The 21,260-nt window shown below is 36.3% G+C and overlaps 1 long non-coding RNA gene across 2 annotated transcripts in view; it reads right to left on the reverse strand.

Annotated features, from left to right (window-relative positions):
- The window catches only part of LOC135298043 (uncharacterized), a 35,208-nt gene extending 20,407 nt beyond the window's left edge, over positions 1-14,801 (reverse strand). Inside the window, exons 1-3 of one of the 2 annotated variants that reach the window (XR_010360010.1) lie at positions 14,484-14,801; positions 13,258-13,377; positions 131-250 (exon numbers count right to left, since the gene is read on the reverse strand). This is a non-coding gene — a long non-coding RNA (uncharacterized LOC135298043). Of the gene's footprint in view, positions 1-130; positions 251-550; positions 605-13,257; positions 13,378-14,483 lie in introns of those variants that run through there. The other variant, XR_010360011.1, reaches the window with a different exon arrangement.
- Between the last annotated feature and the right edge of the window lie 6,459 nt (positions 14,802-21,260).

Genomic DNA, 21,260 nt, shown 5'->3' on the forward strand with positions numbered 1-21,260 from the left:
AATCTACATGCTTTCCTTTCCTGCTTTGCAAGTACCAACTTCTCAAAAACAAATACTTGCATAAGAACTGTAAAGGGTGTGTATTAGATCTAACTGGTGTCCTGTCAGACACTGATCTCCTGCTGCTTACCTAATATGGTGACCCTTCACTACATTTTCAGAGTTCCAGAAATGGAGTATCTTGAAATTCAGCAGCACAAGAGACTAACTTGTCCCAGTTCCAAGTTCCAGCTCTTTCAGCTTTTTCTTCCTACATGTACAAAAGAAAATAGCCTTCAGAAGAGAGACTTTTTGGAATATATTTTCATTTTTTTCATCCTTCAAAATTTTTGTAGAATGAATGTCCCAAGTTTTGTTCCCCTCTTAGTATTGCCTTCATTTTGCTGTACAGAATATAGTCATCTTTAATTCTATGTGATAAAATTTTATACGGGAAGTTGTTTAATTATATAATTACAGTTATTTAAAACATCGTTTGGAATAAATATACTAAATATTCTGAGCTCACCATATTCGTAGCAGCTTTAGTCACAGCTGGTAATATTAATTGCTCTACTTTCTGCCTCCATTTCTCTCTCATCTTTTATTTTGTGCTTTCTCCATGCTAAAGAAAAAATTTGCACTCAATGTAACACTTCAACCAGAAAAAACAGTTGAAACCATCTGGTTAAGACCTTGGGTTTAACCTAGCATCCACTGTGATCAGAATCAAGCCGGTCTCCAGGGGGCTTGGCAAATGTATTTCCACCTGCAAATGGTGACCTTTGTGCAGTTTGCATGCCGTAGATCAGTAAACAGATGCATTAATAAACATCTGAAAAAGCAAATTCCTTTTGGACATAGCTCATCTGTGACCACTTCAAAAAACTGTTTTGTCTGGTGCTTTGGTTGTAAGGGATAATTTATGAGCTGTGTCCTAGGAGGACAGTCGTCACTTCTCTCTCTTTCATTGCCACAAACACATGAATCTGCTGGGAACACAGAAACACCATGGAGAGCAGAAGGAAGACACATCAACAATGGAAATACATCATACATAAAAGTGACACACACAAAAAAGACCTATAAATAAAATAACAAATTAGCAACACAACCAGGCAGCTTCCTTGTTGTTGATATCCATCATCAGAGGAGCTAGGGAGGCATTAGACAGGCAATGTGTTGCTCTGATTCAGCAAACCTGCAGATCCCTGACAGCACTCATTTCATGGTCAATGCATATTAGTACCATGGTTCTCCTCAAAAATGAAAATGAATTCTGAGGAGACTGTTCCTCATAGAGTTAATGCCATGCTCATATATATATATATTTTTCTCTTTGCTGAAAGGTGACTTGGTATTTATAAACATGTTCATTCTATCTAGCTGATGTAACTAATTCCCAGAATTTTCTTACATAAATTTCTAGGTGAGAGAATTTATTGTCCTCTGAAGCTAGATAAAGAAATTCATGTGTGTCCATATACATACAAAAAGTTGTATAAGGGGAGGCAAAGAGACAAAGTAGGGTAAAAGGCCACCAGATTTCATATTCTTTTTCTTCCTTTAAAGAAGGAAGTTAATTTATGATTTAAAACTATTTGAATAATTCTAACTTGTTTATATATCAGTGAACTCTGTAATTTTATATAGAATGCTACAGACAAGAAAGGAAAATCATCCCTTATTAGAGCTGATTGACTGAGGAACAATAGCTAAGCAGGAAAAGAAAAACACATACATAGAACAGCAAGGTATCAGCCAGTTAGTAAAAAGTGTTTATTTTATTTTATAACACTCTGGACCATGAGAAAAGCTGGTCTCCAATTCTACAGATAAATTCATCATTTTCAGTCTACAAATTCCAACAGTAAGAATGACGACTGCAGCATTTTATAAATGTAGTATTATAAAGAAAGGTACTTGTTTGAAATGGTAGAGATGAGTATGTTCTCATTTTGTCTCAAGGTTTGAAAGAAATGAAGAAAATGTAGTAAATGTATTAACATATTGAAAACCAGTTAATTTGGAGCTCTATATTTTTCTAAAATAGCATTTGCATCTATTTTTAATTGTGAGGAAGACAAAACCTTTCTCATATACTTCCATAAACATACACCAATGTATACATGTAGGTGAGGGGTATAAAAAAGCAACTTGTCCTGATTCTTCACATGGAACAAAATACTGTGGCCCAACATTGAAATTATTAAAATAGTGTGAGACAATTTAGACATTTTCATTAGAAACAAAATTCAAAGATGCTCGCTTGTCTAAATACTAAGTTGGAGATCTGGGGCAAGGTATGTCTTCACATTCAATTTTTTTTTTAAGGCCTAATTATCTCTAACATAATTCAGCTTACTAGGGCTATGCTGTGAAGTTTAAGCACTTAAACTGCTTTAAGGAAGCAGATAATACAACACTTGTGGTTTTCTACCTTAAACAAGAGCAAAGAAGAAAACTGTAAAGTGCCACTGTGGCATTGTGCAAACCTACTCATCACACTACCTCAAAAAAAGGACAGCAGAACTGGAAATGCACAGAGAAAATGACAAGAAAGAACAAAGCCATTGAACAATTGAGAAACACTGAGAAAACTGCTCAGAACTTCAGGATCAGAAGCAGTCACAGGTTCTAAGTCATTGTGACTTAGATACGACACACGGCTTATGATGTCATTATTCTCATAATGAGTGATTAAAAATTACTGTGAAGTGTGTACCTGACCTATGAGTTCATTGCTATAATGTGGTGGAAATCAGCATCAAAGACAGATTTGCTGAATGGTTCATCAGATTATAGTAACACAATACTGGATACAACAAATCAATGGGAGATGGAAAGGCTTATGAAGATAAGCTTCAATAAACACTCACCCTCTTCAGAAACCTCTTTTCTACCCTTGTTGTACAAGATTCTCTCTCATGGGAGACACTAGGCTCAGCAGAACTCCAGAATAATCCAGTACAGCTGTGTTTTAAGTGTTATTAGATGTGGAAGTTTGGTAGTGCATTTTAATCAAGCAGTCCTATTTTTTAATTTTTTTTTTGTTTCTTACTAGCAGTGTATTAAAAAAAGTAAACATTTTTAAAAAATTAAAAAATAAAAGAAGCAAATCTGACTTTTCCACACAAAATCCTTGTGGCCATTCTTAATAATCTGCAGCTGTGCCCTCTATCTTTATCTAGAGCTAGCCATCACTGAGGGGAATGTTCTCTGAAGCCATCTACTGTTCATTTTAAGATCAAACATCCAGAACACCTGATCTTCAGGCAGCTTTTACAAATCAGGCCTTGTTTTCTGTTAAAAAAAGTTTCTTACAAGACTTTTTACCAGATGGTGGAAATTTATATATTATTAATGCTATCCAATTCCATTAGAAATTATGTGTTTACAATCTAGGGCAAAGAGATAATTCATAGTCTCCATCTGTATAGAATGTTTGCTTCTGAAGGTTTTTTACATAAGCAACAAAAACAAGTAAGTTTACTCAACAATTATTGCAGAATAGAGTGCTGTATATCTACTTTCAAATCCATTAAAAGTTGTTCCTTCTTTATTTTTAAAACCCAAAATGTAGGTAGGTAATGGAACTTAATGTATCATTCTAGGCTGAATCTAAAATCATGCCACCATTTACAAAATAGATTTTTTTTTTTCCATCAAGTTCAGAAACATCCCTAGGAAACCTGCTTGTTTTGTACCTGTGGAAAATGTCACAACCACAAAATATTGGTCTTTTTCATCCAGGAGATGTTGGTATTAATATTAAAACTGTCTGAGGCAAGACGCTTTTATCTATATTTCATTTCACATTTAGATTCAGTCTCATGTTTTCCTGAACCCATCTGCATCTCTATCTGTCTTTAAAATGTTCAGTGGGAAGAATTCTCCTCTCTGATTTATACCTTGATCAAGCTGAGTGAAGCAAACACATTTTGGAGACAGCTACAGATACTTTAGCTGAGAAGGTTCCCAGCTACAGTAAATTGTATTGTTTTATCCACTTTTCTCTCTACATTTTATCTGCTCAAGAAGATGGGCTAACAGAGGCACTATACAAAATTAAGAGCTATTAGGATCACAGAGCCTGAAGGAAAAAAAACCTATCATTCAATGCTGCATGAAAGAATGTTTTCTCTAATATGGATGACAATTAATATTTTTGAAAGATAAAACACAATTTCCCAGTATTTTGGAGCCAATAAAATCAAAGAAAAATGTTTGAAGTCTACTGTCACACACATTCTGCTCATCAAGCACAAAAGTCAGTATCTCACACTTACTCACTGTCATGGGTAATTCTGTTTTTTTTCAGTTACAGAAAATCTAAAGGTAAAAATATTCAAGCTACCTACATAAACATATATTTAGATTTTTATCAAAACACCTGAACACTTTGGACCACATAAAATTTTTCTCTTGTGATAACAACTGTTTGAACAAGAATCTTCAAAATCAGTGCAGTGACAACTAACCCAAGACTACCACTATCAAAGACTGGTTATTGCTGGTGGGCCCCCACTGAGGCATCCCAGCTTCCCAATTCCTCGATCAGCCCTGCCAACACCTGAACTGAAAAAAGCCCAGCACTCCCTGAGTCCAGCCCACCTAAGTGGCTGCCTTCATACTCAGGAATCTTTGGAAGCAAAGAGAAATGAGATCCAGCTACTAAGGAGCAGCACTGTATATAAAATAGTGTAAATATAGTTTATCAAAACAGGTTTTTTCCATCCCTGTTCCTAGAGGAGATCACCTTTCCACCGGAACAATATGACAGGGTGTCTGTGCCTCTCAGCTTCCCTGACTGAGTATGCTGAGTGCACAGAGCAGACTTACATTTCCACTGTAAAGTCTTTGGAGAACAAGAATCCTTCTGTTTATCCCTGCATAGTCATTTCCCTGTCCATGAGCAGAGCATGTAGGTATATTGATAATAAAAAATAATCACTAACAAAACGGTAGCACTGCACTAAAATATAAAACCATAACTCTGCTCAGGAGTTTTACTTTATTGCTTTTGTATTGATATATTGCTGTACTGTATTCCAATACGTCCAGACAAATATATTTAAATCATATGTATTATGGCATACCTATTCCCCTTAAGCACCCAGGGAAATCTCTTTTTGAGCTTTTTGGCGCTAAATTGATTTCAATGAAAAACAATTTCTTTAGTCTTTCCAAACAGAAATGCTTCTGAGTGAAATAGCAACTCAGTATTTCAGCCTCCACTCATTTGAAAATCACACATCCTGCATCATATGATGGTTCCTGCTAGAATACAGTACACAGATGACTCCTGATAAACATAAGCCATAACATAAAAACATAAGCCATATAACAGGCCCTCAAGGGACAGTGACAGGTCTGGTCATCCAAATTATATATAGCTGACCAGAAAAGGAAGAACTTTAACTTCCCCAAGTACTGTATTATGGCACATTCATGTTATAGGGCTTAATGAGTCTTTGAATAGATAGACAGTACCTCTCTACACAGAGTATGTACAATTTCCACAGTGTCAATTTGAATGTCGAGAAGGGTTAGGACAGACTTTGGGCAGACACCCATTCTAGGAACGCTACAGTTTTGTGGCACATCTCATTTGTAAAGTGCTGCACAAAGGAAATTAAGTCAACAAAGACTCACTCTTGTTTTCACAAGTAGAAATGAGCACAAGAGCCTGCTATTCCTGGTATACAAATATTGATAAAATTCACAGCAAATGTAGAGGAATCAGCTTCACAACATTGCTATGCAGAATGCTGTGGGGGACTCCAATTTCACAATGGCTCTCTGAAGGACACCAGTGATGCGAAAAAAAAGGATTATATTTCCCTGTAGGAATTCCTAAGATCTCTGACATTCTCCCCTCTAGTGCCTTTTTTTTCTTTTTCACACTTTTAATGGATTGAAAAAATCATCTGATGAATACAAAAAAATATTTTTTCCACTGATTGCAGTGGAAAAAAGAAAAAGAAGTTATGCACATCCTATGAATTCACATAATGAACTACAGCTGGCAGTCAATAACAGTATTAGTCAATACACTGTCCGGCAAGTTCCCAGTGAAGACAAGTTCTGTACCTGAAAAATACAGACTGCTATCTCATATTTGTAGTTGACAGTGAGCTAAACCTGTTGCATATAGATAAAACCTTATAAAATAAGGGCCTTGTAAAGTCATGGCTCAAGCCTGCTACTTCAGCTAAGTAGAAGAGGACTATGGGAGAGGGACTCAGCTGGAATAGGGGTGGAGAGACATGAGAGACACGAGAGACATCCTGCGTGACTGCCACATGTCCACATCGTGCTGTGTGCTGGTTGGTTTGCTTGGTTTTGTTGTGCCTTAAAACCATGTAAACTGGTAACCAGCTAACTGCTTCAAAAGGCCTGGTTTATTGCAATAAAGCAGCTCTCCTTTGCACTGCCTGGGCACCCTGAGCCACTCTGCATCATCACGTAAGACTTAGACATGACAATGACTGTGGCAGCAAAACTGCCAATCAACAAGAAATGAAATTTGGCACAAAAAAGTCACTCTGAACTCCTGTCATGCCGAACAAAAGGTTTCCTTCGCCAACTGAGAATGTTTGCCTTTCTAATATTCAGAAATAAAGAGATCATATTAATGATCATGAGCTGTTTTCATCTTATACTCGGTTATATATAACTCATATTTTCAAGCCTCTCTGCTTAACAAGACATCTTAATTTAGAATTTTTTAATGGAAGTTGAAATTCTAGTGTAATCACTGAACTTATGGCAGGCCTTCAAGGAAAGGCACTTATTGCATTAAAACCACAAGTCCTGGCAACAATGAGTCTGATTCTGACAGGAGCTTTAGCACTTTCTAACTTTAGCAGTGCTAATTAATGATTAGCAAGCTTCTGTTTCACACAAGAATTCTGCACTTTCCAAACTTATTTTAAAACTTTTGTGTACATATACTAGCAACACATTATATCCAGAAAAACCTAAATATAATATCTCAAACATGGGGAATTGTAAAACAAAAAATGAATCTGTGACCCTGAGGAAGTTTTTCTTGTTTATTGTACTTAGACTTTTTTTCTTCCTGATAAAATAGTTTTGCATAAATGTCCGTTCTCTCATCATATGATAGTTGGATAATTTAAGAAGGAGTTTTACAGAGTGTCATTGTAATAAAAACAAGTAATTAAAAAAAACAACCAAAAATAGCCTTTGACTGAAGCCCTAAATCAATTCATACTAATCAATATATTTAAAACATCTTTTCCGTGTGTACTAGAGGAAAAAAAATTGACATTACAATCTTTGTTCTGTGGCTAAGGTGAGTGAACCAGGAGTTAAATAAGCAGAAAGGTTTTAAGGAATTATCTGTCATATTTTCCAACATTTAAAAGTATTTCCTGGCACAGCTCTGAGAAGTAACTTAGAGACTCCTTGCTGCCCAGGGGAAGAGGATAGTTGTGGGGAACTTCATATAAGTTTAATACATGTAACTAATTTTTCAAGACCTCAGAAAGATTAGCAGTGTTTCATCTAAGCAGCCTGGGGTCACAAATACAGTGCTCTGCTACAGCTGCCTGCCTGCAGCAGAAACTGGGTTAGATGGGTTTTGTCCTCCATCTTCACCTCATTCTGCCTATCCTGTCTTTATTAATTCAAGCATGTGTACTTTGCCATCATCACCATCATCCTGTTATCATCACCACTTCTTCAGGGCATGTGTTAGTCCTTACTTGCCCCACTCGCTGGCACCTGAGCCCACTTCTGCTGCATTCATCTCAGGTAAGGCATTCTCTTTGTTGCTCTGGAAACTTGCAGCACCTGTGCAAGTGCATGACAGGAGCTCACAGCAGTGGCAAAAGCAGCAGAAGAGGTTGTCACAGTCAGCTCCATGCATGCCCAGCGTCTCTAATTCCTCAGCTTCTCCCTTAGGTCACTGGGGCCACATAAAAGTCATTCATGCTGACAGTTCACAGACAAGGCCAAGACATCTGGTCCTGGAACAGTTGTGTGTTCTTAGAAATAGCTAAGCATAGCCAAACAGCATGAGTTCCATCACATGGGAAATTTTTCTAATGAAAATAGATTTTGACCAAGCTGGAAAGGCTAGTACAGCTACCACACTTCACTAAACCTTGTTTTACTAATTTTCCTTAGTCACCCCAAATAAACCAGTTAGATCCATGAATCCAATGATTACTTTCCAATTTATACTTCTGCAACTATTTTATGCGAGTTAGCATCAAAACCTGGAAAAGGATCAAACTGCATACGCAGTTTCTTTTTACAAAAGTTCTAACACTGTGAAATATTACAAATTCACTGGGTCATACAAATTTTGGTATAATAGATAGACAAGAGACTAAAACAATAATGATTAATGTTTCATAATGTATGATGTTTTCTGTTGACCTTATTTGTCCTTTGTTTTTTATGGATTGCTCTAAAATGCCACAGCACATCAGCTTACCCAGATAGGACACTAAGAATTTTTAATGCATAAGAACATCATGTAGTCCTTTCAAAAAATTTACTAATTGTGGGAAAAGGAGAGAAAAAAACTGGAAGAAGCAGAGCATAAAATGTTACAAATTAAATTTTATTAAAGTTATGCCTCCTGCACAGTGAGGCATAGCAGTTCATTAGTTAGAATTCATACTGATCTTTACCCCAAGGATTATGTTGTCCAAGTCATTAGAAATTTAATGTTACATTCTAGCCTAACTTTTCTGCAACATGTTTGACATCAGCCAAAAGGGTCATGATCAAGAATTTATTCATCTGCTTTTCTTGAGGTAAAAATATTTTTGAACTCTCTTTTGGAGCACCTCTACCAACTAAAACATCATCCACACTGACAGGGTACGAAGCCAGGCATGAAAGCCTATGAGACCCCTACAGTTTGATCTGTTATTTTAAAGTGCAATTACAGATTTGTTATTTTAGAGTGTAAAACAGCCACCTGCACAGCACTGTCTCCCTCACAACAGGTAAAGAGGAGCTCTTTGGGGTGAGTCATCACCCACCAGCTTCTCTCAAACTTGCTATTTCAAATAAGCTTGAAGTTCCTGCAGAGGTATGTGAATTTGTCTAAAGCATTATCTTGCCAAATTTATTTTTGCACATACACAATTTCATTTGTTTCTATGTTCCAAATGTAAGTAAAGCTGCCTTATCTGTGGAAGTGCATCCCTCCTTTTCTTTCACATTAGCTTTTTATCTTTGAAATTCTCATGGATATGAATTGTGCCAATATGTTATGAGGCACAGTGACTTGGAGAGAGATAGGAATGTGGTTAACAGTAAAAACCTTTTGACCTGAAAATATCTGTTGTGGGCAAATGGCATGTGTTTTCCTTTATATCATTAGCAAATGAGTGTGAGCAAATACTGAGCTGAAGGATTCTTTGCATAAGGAATAACAAGCAAGTACCATAAAACATTGAAACATTGCTTTTCCCTCAGCTAATTTGGGAGTTCTCAAGCTTTAAAGCATAAAAACACAATAGCTTTCCATGTTATCTTAACCAAATTAGTGTCCTTACGCATTTGTGGATATGAAAATGATGTTCCAATGCAAGGTGTCCCTAAAGTAAACTTCAAGACTAAGATCTTCTCTGAATCCAGTTTTAATGAATCAAATGGATGTTGGAAAGTCACTGGAGAATATAAACAAGGGAACTACATCCACTGCTACAACACCTTAGTTACTGGGCTATGAACAGGTATCCTCCTCCTACATCTCTCACCCCAGTCTGCAGAATAGATTCCCTCTTTCTACAGGAAGGCTTTCTGTACTCACAGGATGATGAAAGGAGGGGAAAATGATTTTTCTCTATCCCTTCACATGTTCTTATGTGATTCATAACACTGAAGTTTACTTACTGTGCTGGAGAAAACTGTTTCTTGGTTAACACCAAGCTTTTCAAATCATATGTTAAAAAACTGATACAGAATCATACCACTTGTTATTTCTATACTGCCAATCATCAGAAAGCAAGTCTTTCTTTAATCACTTTGACAAGAAAAGGAGCAGAGTAAAACAGCTTGTGTTTCAAGAGAAATGCTACTGAACTTTTAGATTGTTTCCACTGACTTTACATGGATGTTCATGTGTGTGCCTGCATGACCAGACAGGTAAGGCCATTTTCTATCTCTGCCCAGTAAATTGGAGTGAAGTTAAAAGAAGAGAGGGGAAAACTTTATGCACAAACTTCTGGTTTGTTTTTAGTTTCTAATAGGAGCCTTGTCTAATGTGGTTTTCCTGAATCTACTTGTTAATGCTTAACATCTTCTGGTAGGAAAAACTATTATAAGGTTATATCAAAATGGCAAACAGCTTTATTTATAAGGTTATAATTTCCTTTTGTGATGTGCATAGTTACGTACATTGTGCCATTTATGTAACAAAATATTTTAGCTGCATAAGTCAGTTTTACTCGGATAAAATTATAAAAATCCCTTCCTTTGGACAAGTGTTTATTTTTATAAAGAGATTCACTCATCCTTTATGAGGTAGAATATTATTTTAACTATTATTACATTATTTAAGAATTATGATTATAAAATTAGCTATTTTCAAGTAATCCTGCTGATCCTGAAAACAGATAAATCCTTACATTAAGAAGGCGTCAATGAACAAGCAGTAGAAGTCACATTGTTCACATTAGACCAGAAGTCACACAGCCATTACACGCATAGGCAGATGAGATGCACTCTTCTGAGCTATTAAACTTCATAAATGCATTCTCTTGTATGGTGATATAGACCTAATTATCACATCTTGCATTTACTCATTTTCAGTACCCAAAGAGTATTATCAAAGAAAAGAGAGTACTCTCTACTAAAAGAAATCTATTGGCAACAAAATCCCCCATTTAAGACAGAGAAATGGGAAAGGGTCACTCAGATCACTTAATCAAGTCTTCCTGTAATATGATTAGAGAAAAGTGTAGATGCATTCCCAGAACACCTACCTAGTCCACTAAACAATCACAAATACCTAAAAACAAACCTGCTAGTACAAAAATCTCAAAAGCCATATTAAAGAGTTCTAAAGAAAGAGCACAACGGGTATTACAAATTTCAAAAATTACTAAAATAGCAGTCAAAAAAGGGGGAATGCCTTTATCATGAAAGAGGGTGGATTCAGAATTGACATTAGGAAGAAACTCTTGACTTTGAGGGTGATGAGGCACTGGCACTGGTTGCCCATAGCAGCTGTGGGTGTCCCATACCTGGAGGTGTTCCTGGGCAGCTTGGATAGGACAAGGTGTCCCTGCCCATGGTGCCCATGGCAGGGAGGTTGGAAACAGAGCATCTTTAAGGTCCCTTCTCACCTAAGCATTTTTTGCCTTTCGGAGCTTTATGGCAAGTGGATAGAGACTTGGGATGACTTAAATTTTTCAAACAGTATTTCCAGAACTTAATGAGCTGTGTCCAGAGACAATGCAGAGTTATGATATGATTTCTGTGACTGAGTAGAAGATCATTAAGCAGTTAGAGTACTTTTATATCATAATATCATAATGTGTTTTCAAACTGAGGATGAATATATTTTAGCAATATAAATGTTCTGTTAATAGAAGATATTATCGCTGTGTATTCTAAGACTTGCCCTTTATTTCAGGTATCCTATATTCACAAAAAGAGATGTTAAGAGAGTCTAATATAGAAATTGATACAGCTTAGTTGTCAAAGATCACATATTTGATTCCACTTTCCACTGAACTGGTAGTGGGCAGCTTGCTCAAGTGGTGGTGCTTCCCACCTCCCCATCCCAGGCTGCACTATAAGCTGAGAAATTTCCTCATGCTTTTGCTTTAATATTAAACTTAGTTTTGCAGATTACATTGTCAATGTTTCTTTAAGAGACCTTGTCATACTCATTTGTGATACCACAATATGGCCAAGACTGAAACCTATACCTGAGTATTCTCCCTGAGATAAATATCCTTATGTTGACCTGTTTGAATATTACTAGTATCTTGAAAGAGTTCTGATTTCAGAAAAAAACAGAAAAATTTACACCATTTGGAACTCCAGATGTTCATTAGCATCTATACAGCGTATTCCTGCAGGGATCAACCCACCTGTGCTGTGTCATTGTTCTACCTATCTGGAAGAAGGCTTCTCTGGAGGGACAAGCTGAATCAGTATGGTCAGGGAGTTCTTAATGTACGTTTCATAAAAGTTCAACACAGAAAAAATACGGTTTTCTTACTGAAAACCCCAGTCAGTGTTCCTCAGTGTTCCAATACTGAGTCTAGCTTACAGCTTTAAATTCTACCAAAATAGGTAGAATTTAAAGCCCTGTGATGTATGGAAAAGATTTTAACAATGTTTTACTAATGATAATATTGTTAGATGTTAGTTCTGTTCTCTTACATTCCAAGACCTTCCTTTTTTTTCTTTTTTCTCCCCTTTTATGTTCAATCCTGTAAAATATAGTAAGGTTTACCAACATCTTTCCCTTGAACACACACACAAACACACACATATATATACATGCCTCTTCTTTTCCCTCCTTTTCTTTCTTTTCCCATTCATTTTATCCCTGATTTCCATTGAAAAAAAAAGTGTCATACTGATTGCACAAGACTTGTAAAATACTCACTATGTCCACATTAGTCTGATAGAAAAAAGACTAGGCAGTTGGCCTTGTCCTACCCTGAGGTGAAGCTGGATGAACAGGACATGGAAAACTATGCACATGACATGAGAAATTGCTAGACATGTCAGAGATGAATCTAAGAATCTGATGAGGGTTACAGATCGTGCCAAAAGGGACATCAGACTTGGCAGATGGATAAAAATTACTTTTGTGAAAAATGGTTGGACTTCACAGATAATGGAGGGGAGTATTAGGAACTTCTGGAGAACAGATTCTTGCAAGGCCAGCAATGCTTAGATAACCATATGAATAATACCTTATGAGGCATTTTTAACTTGGTTTCAATACCCTTAATGCCAGATTTATGCAAAAATGTATTATAACTGGGACCAAGGAAAAAGTTAGTCAGATTGTTTATTATCTGATATGTTGGTTCAGGAGCCTGAGGGACCAGTTTATACTGTAAGTTACTGGATCATAATAAGACTAAGGAAGCAGGTCTGCCCATGAGAAAATGTTTCTTGAAGCTGAGGTTGAACAAAAATTACACTGTTCAAAAAGACATGGGAGAAGAATGATCCATAGAAGAGTCCTTTTCCTCCAACCATCCACTCCAGTAGGAGCTGAGCACCAGAGATGACAAAGCTACATCCAGTAACTTTTACCTTAACGGTTCACAACTTGTCCAAGGGCACAAATTATTTTAGGTGATTGAAGAATTTAACCTTCAGGCCAGATAAGGACTGCTGCATTTTAATGATGTCATCTGGATGGCTTCCCACAATCTGAAGAGACAGTGTTAAATTAGATGTTAAATTTCAGCCTACATTATGTACTGACTCATTAAAGCACCAGAACAGTAGATGAGACCAGTGATCTTCTCTAAGTATTTACAGCTCTGTAGTTTCAATTTTTCTCTTTTAACATTTTCCATAATTGATATGCAGTGCTTTCCTATGGATAGCTCAGATTTGCTGTGCTTTATGAAGAATGTCAGCCTTTTGAGTTTCCTCCAAACCTTTAAACTAAGAAAGTGTATGAAAGGATAGAGCTTGTTAGAGAGCACTTTGAACAGCAGAAAATGATCGCTCAAAACAGTGGCTTGATAATGCAGCTGAGGCAGTGAGTTATCTCAGAATGAACAATACCTCACCCAATTAACCTGGTATCAGAGTGGAAGTCCATCTGAACAAAAACAACAACAATAACAAAGAGAGACAGCAAAGAGGGAAGCTTTTACTCCAGAGATTCTCTTTTTCTGCAGCCTTTCCAAGCACAAACCAGTGCAGATGATCAGTGCAGCAACATGTTGCAGAGATCAACCATGGTTTGATAAGGTCAAAGCAAAGCCATTTTCCATCCTTTCGAGACATAAAGGTCTGGAAAGAGAAACTTGTTAGCCAGGATGACATAGTCTAATTATAAAGAATGTAGCATCTTTGGTCAGAAGCTGTTAAAAATCCTGGTTTGTTATTTTGTTGCAGTACTAAAAATACCAGCAACTTTTGCTGAAGTTCTGCAAAAGTTTGGTATAATAATTCTTCCTATGAAATAATGCCTCACTGAATAAAGCCCTATTATGTCTGAAAATCTAGTACTGACTCTTGTCCCCCTCCATGCACCCACAAAAGCAAAATTTGAGGGAAGTTCTTATTAAACAAAATAATATTTGGCTGTTCATACTGGTAACCTGAAGATATAAAACTCATCAGCAGGACATAATTGAAAATAAATGATGGATCCTACTGGTCACAATGAGACAATTGAAAACCTGACTCTCTTCAGCTGATTCAAAGTAGCACACACCATCCTCTACACTTACAGACCCTGATATCCAATTAAACCTCAAGCAACAGTGCCTTTCTGGAAAGTATTTTAGACTGAAATTTACCTTGTGCAATATCAGGCTGCAAAAATTTTTATGTTTTCTGAATCAGCAGCAACAAAGTGCCAGTATTACCCTCCATGTCTAAACTGCAATTCAGCTGGATTTATCTGGCTATTCAGGCATGCACTTGCTACACAGACTGTGCTATGATTGCAGTAGGGTTCCTCTCAAGTTGTTGCAATTTGCAGGGAATAAATGTCCTTTATGACATGCAAGCCACTAATTCCACAAGAATTTCTCATACAGCAACATAAGGGTGGGGGAGAGGGAAAAGGGGGAGAGGAAGAAACCCCCTATTCTTATTCCTGTGCTTCTGAATGGGAATGGATGTGAGATCTTTACCATCAAGTCGTAGACATGCAACTGTCCAGAAGGGAGGCCAAGACAAAAATCAGCAACATTAAATGAGGCCAAATCCATTGAAAACAGAGAGAGCTGCTTGCTTTTAATTCTTAAAGACAGTGAGAAAGAAAGTACTCTCTAAATGGACTGAGTGTATCCTAATAGCAATTGTTTCCAAGTACTCAGTTTAAACAATCCTTGATCCAAATGGAATTCATTCCATCTTGTCCTTGCTCAGCAGACAGAGAACAATTTTCACTACCTTTTTATAACAGCCCTTAAACACAAGAATATAATTTCATTACTCAGCCTCCTCTTTGCTAGACTGAACAAATACTCTTATTTCAAGCTTTCCTTGTAGATCATATCTTTTAAATCCCTTTGCTGTCTTTGAGCTCTCTCTTGGACTCGTGGATTTTGCTTACATCTTACTTTAAGCCCATTAACCAAACAGTGGAAAAACATTCTTTCTGAGACTTTACCATCCGTCATCAAGTTATTTTCTCTTAAAAAACATTCTTAATTATAAATATATATAAATTACCTGGGTTTACTTACTTTTCAATAGTGATTTAAATTTTTCTGTAACAAGTTCAAGTTGATGTCCATTCTCATATCCATTTCATTTTTAGGATGGTTTTCTCTAGGATCTGACTAGTATCTTTAAAAAAATTGTTTTTTCCTCTCACTTGGCAATTTGCATTGCCAGCCTCTCATCTTAGAGTAGTCCACAGTTTTCTGATTCCCAAAAGCAGAAGGGCCTGGCAACCTTAGTAAACCCTAGTTACATTTCCCACCCCTTGTGGGATGAGAACCTGCACTTGTTAGGAGCAGTGTCCTCCTCTAAATGAGGCAAGACTCAGGAGTACTGCTGAACACTTGGACACAATTACCAGTGCCACTACACAGCTGTGCCAGCTCCCTGGCATGGTCATAGGGACAATCTGTTCCCATCTTACCTTATCTTCCCCTGCAGTTCCAGGGCATGGTTTGGGGCAGGTCAGGCACTCATTCTTACTCTAATTGGAGCTACACTGGCATAAGGGAGCTTAAATGCACAAGAGTGGACTTCAGTGTCTAGAAAAACTATAAGTTACACTGGATACACTGCAGTAGATATAGTCAATATTCATCTGTATTTATCCTGTTTTTAGTACTAAAAAACAATTTGCAGACAACCCATTAGTAAGCTCATTCAAATGAAAACTACAGTTAGAAAGTGATGAAAAACACAAAAAGATAAGCACATCTGCTCACCTTATTACCACTCTGATACATTGCCTTAACTTTGGGATTCTCTCCAAGATTATTTCAGCTACATGAAGCAATCATGCAGACAGAATAGTCACCACAGCTTGAGAGACATGGGCTCTATTCAACAAGCAATGACGGTTTGAGACAAAGGTAACACTCTGAGTCCATGACACTGACTAGACTAAAAGGTCTCTCACAAACTCACTCTAGTTTGTGAGAGACCTTTTGCCCAAATATTGGCTTAGCCAGGCCTTCCCCATTTGTGTATTTGATTTAGCCTTGATCAAGTGTAACTTTCTACTGATCTTTTGTCAAGAGGTAAATGAAATCTGAACCAGCCCTTGAATGTGGTGGTCATCCTCCCAGTTTGATGTCAGACAAAACTCTTATTGTGCCATCCTTTCCACTATCCAAGTCCTTAGCAAAAAAAGCAGAACAAAATTGGCCATGAACAAATCCAGCTGAGCACCCACATGAAAAAATTTCTTATCAGATGCATTTCCTTTAGCCTTGCAGTGGCGGGGGCTAAAAAGAGTAATGGAAATGGGTTCTTTGAATAACTATAGTGATACATCTCACAAAGCAAAAGGACAATGGGAACTGGTGCACACACGGTGATTTAGTCTAAAATAACACTACAGCAGATCATATTATTATAGTAAGAAAATATGAGAAAAATTATGGTAGAGGCCAGTGTTTTCTAATGTTCTGAGGTAATTTTGAATAACTATATCTTCTTACACATGAACCACTATGACTTCTTACACATGTAAAGTCACATGTCCCTGCAGAAATACCGTACAAGTCCACTATTTATTTCCAGTTCAAGATTTTGTCTGAGACATAATTTCCTATTTATTTTGTTCAAATACTAACTTACACAGAAATCCAGTGTCTAGCTTTTTATCTACTACTTTGACTCCAATCAGAAGCTGGAGTTTTACATTATGTCTCCTCCTCTTCTCTCACATTAATGAGAAATGTTAAGGAAAAATATATACTTATATTAATGAATATTTATTACAGCAGACTAAATCCTCCAGTCTGTGTATAGAACAAACTTCAATTAATAGCAGTGCAAGTTCACCCTATACAAAGATTGATAATTTTTGCCCATTTGAAGTGTTTAGATTTCTGTCTACACCCAGAAAAGTCAGACAATATGCACCTACTGTATTTTAGCACAGATTTGTAAAAACAGTCAAGGACACATAATATAGATTTGGCAGCAAGTAATTTACATTTACAGAATCCTTTTTTTTCAGGTTGAATATGATGGCAATTGTAAAACTGCCTGCAATGAATTCCAAGGGTTCTGTGTTGAAATTTTGAAAATCTTATTAAATAGCTATCTTTAAATATTTGGGTTTTATACTCTGTCACTATGTAAAAGAATTGTATCTGTAACTATTTTAATAGAGTGGGTGACAAGTTATATATATATATAAATTATTTAATTATACACAGTAACTAAAATAATAAATACTCAATGAGAAATAATAAGAGTAACAGTTGTAGTAACAGAGGCAAAAATTATAGTAATAATAAGCACAGAGCAAGCTTTTACCATTCAAAAATTAAAATTATAAAGAGATAGATGCTGACCTAATTCTCTTCTGATAGATATTTATGAAATAAAAGTCAACTTAGAGCAGCAGAGAATATAGTGAAATTTTATTTACAGACATACAATTTCACACCCTAATAATTCTTATGCATAGGCTGATTATTATTCTCAGATCTAATCTTATTTAACAATAATCTGTAAAGCCATAATCAGAGTTGTCATAAGAATTTTTCAATAAAGGTATTCTTATTGATAAATAAGTACAGCAAGGCTTTTTGTTCTGAACTGCTTTTCCCTCATACAGGCACTGTGATTTAAAGTTTGCACATAATATTTTCTGAAGAGGATTAAAAATTCTGTTGTTCATGGACTGCCTGTACTCAGAGTTGGGGATTTTTTTTCCTAGTTATCAAGATGAGTATATGTGTGTAATTTTATTGGTGCAGACTATTTCTATGCTTAAAATTATTATAACTTTAGCAGTTTTCTGAAGTGTGGTATAACAATGACATTTTCCACATTATTTCATGTGTTTTGCAGCAAAGAACCAAGTAAGTTTTCCATATATAAAAAGTAAGATAAGGCACCTCCTTTCTGCTGGTAACATATTCATGTCTTAAATATTTTCTTTAAATAAATTCAAAAGGGATGTACTTAATGCATAGAATAAAATTATTTCTTTATTTCAGCCTAAATAATGCTTTTCTTTCCTCAATTTACCTCTCATAGGACTCCTTGACAGATAACTTCTTATTTGGGCAGCAGACTCCTGTGCCATTTTGTGTCCTCATTAAGATTTTAAAAGTACTGGTTATTATAATCAGTACTTACTATCCACTATAGCTCTTCTGTTGTTTTTTGTTAGCTTTTCAGCTAGATCTCCTGAGGTTTTCTGCAATTACTCTTAAAATTAAAGCTTTATTTGAAGTGTTATAAAAAAGACAGTGCTAAAACAGTGCCTTTCAAAGTTATAACTTAGAAAATCAGCTGGTGTGAAAAAATACCTCTAAAATATAAGATGAATGTAGCATTTTGTCACATATCTTCTTTTTTTCTCTAATTAGAAACATGCTAAGGAAATCCTTAAGGAAAGTTCTGGAAAGTTCAGTCAGTCATTTCCTTTTGGTGATCCCAGCCATGTCTCCTCAATTAATTCACAGAATCATAGAATATGCTGAGATGGAAGGGACTCATAGGGATGGATCTTTGACTCCAGCTCCCATCCCTGCAAAAATTAACATGTTGAGGAAAACTAGGACTGCTTAAGCAACTGGCACATTATTTTGGTCAGGAGAGTAAAGAAACCAGCTACAGAACAATGACAATATGACCTAACTAAAGAGAAATAACTTATTATAAGGGGCTGTTTTCTAAATACATGTTAACAAGGCAAGAAGTATTGCTTTTAACTTACAGTATGGCAAATATTGTAACAAATGACTCTGCATTCAATAAATTCTGAGTAGAATAAAATTATAATAGCATTTAAAACATCTCACATTTCTAAGGAATGCATTTGTTTACAACCTACATTGTTTGAAAATTGCATTCCTCCCTCTACAATAACAGACCTTCCATTTTTTTATAAGTATAAAGGCCAGAATTTTTTAAAGTAGCTGCTTCCAATTATCCCTTAAATTTTAAGGCTAGATGGCCTACTAAGCTGTTTTGAAAAACATAGCCAAAAAAAGATGTCACAGTAGTTTACAGATTGCTCACCTCTTCTTCACTAGGCCCTCCTACTTTCCTAATTGACTCCACTCAATTACCTTTTGTGCTCTGCAAAATGTTACAATCCATCACATTTATAGTGTGGGACTCTTAAGCAGATGACTCAGCGCTGATGTTCTTCAGCCTGCATATATCACAAATGCAAACTGCAATGAGCAGAAACCAATATTTGCATAATAGTGCTGGCAAATTACTCAGAGGCGTCTCTTATGGAATTTGTGTGCTTTAGTTTTAACAATACTTACCACCAGTAACAAAACAGAGGTCAAATAATAGGAAAATATGTAGTTGCATGTGTTACTTCAATTTATGCTGTGTGCTTTGTCCTGTTTACAAGCAATGTTTTGAAGGATGTCCAAAAGTATTTCCCTTTTTTCCATTTTTTTATTGTGATTTAGCATATTTTCCTTCTATTTTAGCAAAATGTTAAACTTCAGGAAGGCAACCAAGTGAAAATTGTAAACTTAATTATTTGTTGTTCCTTTAATGTGAAGAAAAAAAGGTTACTGAAGTGGTTTTCTGGACCAGTAAATCCTTCCCTGCAGTGAAGCCTTTTCCTTGTTCAGCCATTGCTATTCAACTAACTCTACTTATTAGGTAGCTAATTATGTTCTAATATCTGATCAGTGGTTTGGTTTTTTTGCTTACTTTTCCTGTTTACATTGCCTACACTGGCTAAGTAAAACAAAATTCTTGAATTTCTATCCATGTTGCAGGAAACAACAAAGTGAAGTTTACCACCTGTGAACATTTCTCCTTTTGCAGAGGGAAACCCTTCTTGGTGCAGTAAATCTTGCACATGCTGCCATTGCATCCAGTGAGATTGCAGAGGTGGGTAAGTGCTGGCACGCTAAATAGAAGCCTTCAGATTCTTACTATGTGGACATTCACCCCACACAGAAAATGATTTAGCTTTTTTGGACAAAACTACTTTCTACAACCAGATCACATCCAGGAAAAAGTTACACAGCCATCTGGCTGGCCACAACAAATAGCAGTCATTTCTCACAATTGTTTCTATTAACCAAGAGTCATGAAAAGATAAGAACTGAAATAGAGCATCATATTTATAAGCCAAGTCTGCGATTAAATACCTCAATTCTACATTGTCATTTTATTTTTGCCAGCTGTGGATTGGTGGGTAGACACACTTTGAGATTATATTAGTTTCAGGGCCACAGGTTAAATTATTAACATTTCAGCTCTATTATCCTCTTCGTAACATGGCGTAATCATTAAAATTTAGAAAGCTGTATCTTTTTACATACTTTAGTTTTGGCAGCAGCACCAGTGAGCTTCTAGCAATATTATTACGAGGTATGTCTTGTACTGCTTAGAATCTGACCTGGTGTTACAAAAGCATTTGTTCAATTAGGTGGAAAGAAGGTTGTCAGAGAAGGACCTGGTGGCCCTGGTGGACAAATATGATGAAGAGACTGTCAACAAAGATAATTAAGCATCTCGTCTGTGAAGAAAGGCTGAGGGAGTTGGGAATATTCAGAGTGGAGAAGGCTCAGCAGTTCTGCCAGTAGAAAAGAAAGCTCTGAGGAGACTATATAGCAGCCTTCCAGTACCTAAAAGAGGTTTAAAAGACAGAGAAGGATTTTTTATCAAGATCTTTACTGACAGGAAGGGGCAATGGTTTTAAACTGCAAGATTGAGATTGGGTATTAGGAAATAATGTTTTATGGTGAGAGTAGTGAGACACTGGTATAGTTGTCCAGAGTAGCTGTGGATGCCTCATTCCTGGGATTGTTCAAGGCCAGGTTTGATGGGGCTTTGAGCAACCATGTCTAGTGGAAAATGGCCCTGCTCATGGCAGAGGAGTTGGACTAGATGATCTTTAAAGGTTTCTTTCAATTCAAACCACCATTTGATTCTATGGT

This window comes from Passer domesticus, chromosome 3, assembly GCF_036417665.1.
Source record: "Passer domesticus isolate bPasDom1 chromosome 3, bPasDom1.hap1, whole genome shotgun sequence".
NCBI lineage: Eukaryota > Metazoa > Chordata > Aves > Passeriformes > Passeridae > Passer > Passer domesticus.